Raw genomic sequence first — 2896 nt, forward strand, 5'->3', positions numbered from 1 at the left:
TCCTGCAAGCAAATCAAGTTCCGCCGAAACAATAAGGGCTCTCTTTTGAAGCAGCTAGCAAATAAGAGTGTCGGCGATGGTGTTATTGTGGCGCTCCTCAATTGGATTCCCTTGCTTTTTGAGTTCTTCTAGCTTGGCAACATATACACCTTTGGTTTCATCTTCACCATCCTCATATAGCCAATCCTCCGTCTCCTGGAGTTTTTTGCAAGAAATTCGCCGCTTTCTGATGCTTGGACAAACTCAAGATATTTGTCATTAAGCTTATTTCTCATGTCATAAACATAAGCCTGAGCTGCATTTTTCTTGTCCTTTGTATCCTCCATCACTCGATCCTGCAAAGCCATTTCAAACTCCTTTTCTACGGCTTTCTGAACATGCCCCTACTGCTTTTCACCCCGCAATAACATCAAGGATGATATTGAATCACTGGGAATGGGATATTCATATGAATCACATCCCTTGCTTTGTACGGGCAATGAGGGTAAGCACTTTGCTGTTCTTGAGACTGCTTCCAGAGCAGTGATCGATCAGCCATCTGCCACAGAATGGAGTTGGTAATGGAAAACTTAAAACCTCTGTGCATAAGCAGTGCCAGCAGGCGAGCAATATTCTTGGCATCATCCAAGCCATAATGAGGACGACCCTGCCAGGCCAATCCGGCTATCTTGACGACCTCCTTTAGATTGCACTTCACATCACCAAATACCTCGCTGAAAGGAATCCTCAAGTTGATCCAGCGGTTGAAATAAGGTGGCTTTCGTATTTTCTTGAAACGACACTCAGGTTCAAGCATCACACGACAGTCCCAGCTAGACCATGTAACCACAACAAAGTTGGCATTCTTTATTCCCTTTTTGTCGAGCCATTTGTCATGCCTCAGTAGAGCCTCACTCAATGTAACACCTCCGTCCACCTCTGTCTACCTGAATTTGCTGGATACCGGTCAGATCCTTGCAGAAGTCACTCAGAAGCTGATTGCAGGTAGGCTTCACATAAGTTTGAAAACATGCTTCCAGCTGATCAGTGACACTACTCACTATGACAGATGGAAACTCAATTATTTCTTAAGGATGGGGATTTTTATCCTTATCACAGGTTGCCTCAAAGTCTATGACCACAAAATACTGAAATTCTTGATATTGCTCCCGCGAGTAACCCTAAGATAACATATTAATTGGAACACACTCGAGTTGGTTCTCGACAGGATAAGGATAAAAGTGGCTCTCAAAAGCATTCATTTGACACTGCTGCAGCTTGTGAGGATTAAAATGGCAGGCTGTCCAGGCACTGTAGTCATGGTGATAAGTAGGTTTACTGTGAAATTCATTGGAGTGCTCAAGAAACTCACTGCCTAAACGACGGTTGGATTCAGGAACATCCCCAGCTGAATGAGGACCAGGCTCATTTGTAAGCTTCGGAAATCCTTCCATAGAACTCCCACTACACTGAAAAGTGAAAGGGGGTCCCTTTCAGTAAATTCCGTTCGACTAGATCCCTTTGATTTACTCCTGTAGCTTCAACTCCATCAATTTTGGAATCAATCTTACAGCTTGCAACAGAACCATCTTTCAAGATTCTAATCCTCAAGTCACCTGTTATCTCACTGTAAATACTGAACTTACTTGAGCATCTTGAATTCTCAGGATTTGGAGTATCAAATACACTTGATATTATTCCCTCATTCGAGGACTTCACCAAATGATCGCCGGCATCCATTTTATCACATATTCCATGTGAATCACTGCTTGACTTTTCATGATGACAGGAATTTTGTATTGAACTACTTAAGGTATTAATCTTCAAGAATTTTAAAGCAGATATATGACTTTGTTGCCCTGCTATTGGGTAAGGCCAAAGACTAAACTTGCTATGACAAAACTGTACCTTCCACGAGTGTGATATAAGTTGCATGGACTTTTTCCTTCAAATTTAAGTGACCTTGGTAAAGTATATATTTTGATTTTCTAGTAACATGCTATTTACTATCTGAGTAAAAAGTTTACCGATTGTGAAAGTCGATATTCGCTTTTGGAGAAAACTTGTTGCGCGCTAGCATGGGCCGCTCGTCGTTTGAGGCAGTGCATGATTTGCCATACTACTTTGTTGATCTCAAAGATGGATCCAATAAAGTATATCTTTGAGAAACCTACCTTAACTGGAAGACTTGCCCGTTGGCAGATGCTTTTGTCAGAGTACGACATCCAGTACGTAACCCAGAAGGCAATCAAGGGAAGTGTGTTAGCAGAGTATCTTGCTCATCAACCAGTTGAAGACTATCAGCCATTGAAGTTTGATTTCCCCGATGAGGATATAATGGTGATAAAGGATTGTGAGACCCCAGGGCCAGATGACGGACCAGAACCAGGATCTCAATGGAAGCTCGCGTTCGATGGTTCTTCCAAGTACAGTGGTCATGGTGTGGGAGCTGTTTTGATGAATCCAAATGGTGGTTTTACCCCTTTCACAGCAAGGTTGTGCTTTGATTGTACGAATAATGTCGCCGAATATGAAGCCTGTATCCTTGGTCTTGAAGCTGCAATTGATCTCCGAATCAAGATCCTTGAGGTGTATGGGAATTCAGCCTTAGTGATCTTTCAAGTCAAAGGAGAATGGGAAACTCGTGATGCGAAGCTGATCCCGTATCGCGCTCATGTTGTGAAGATGATAGAATACTTTGATGATATCACTTTCCATCACATCCCAAGAGTAGAGAATCAAGTGGCTGACGCTTTGGCAACATTAGCATCAATGTACCAAGTCAGATTCCATAATGAAGCTCCACTTATTCGAATCGAGCGAAGAGATGAGCCTGCTTACTGTCAGCTGATTGAAGAAGAAACTGATGGTAAACCATGGTTTCATGACATCAAGCGATATCTTCTAAATCAAGAGT

General features: G+C 42.4%; 1 pseudogene; it reads right to left on the minus strand.

Moving 5' to 3' along the window:
* Positions 1-409: 409 nt before the first annotated feature.
* On the minus strand, positions 410-1719 carry LOC127137736 (uncharacterized; annotated as a pseudogene).
* Positions 1720-2896: the final 1177 nt, after the last annotated feature.

Source organism: Lathyrus oleraceus, chromosome 4 (assembly GCF_024323335.1).
Source record: "Lathyrus oleraceus cultivar Zhongwan6 chromosome 4, CAAS_Psat_ZW6_1.0, whole genome shotgun sequence".
Classification (NCBI taxonomy): Eukaryota; Viridiplantae; Streptophyta; class Magnoliopsida; order Fabales; family Fabaceae; genus Lathyrus; species Lathyrus oleraceus.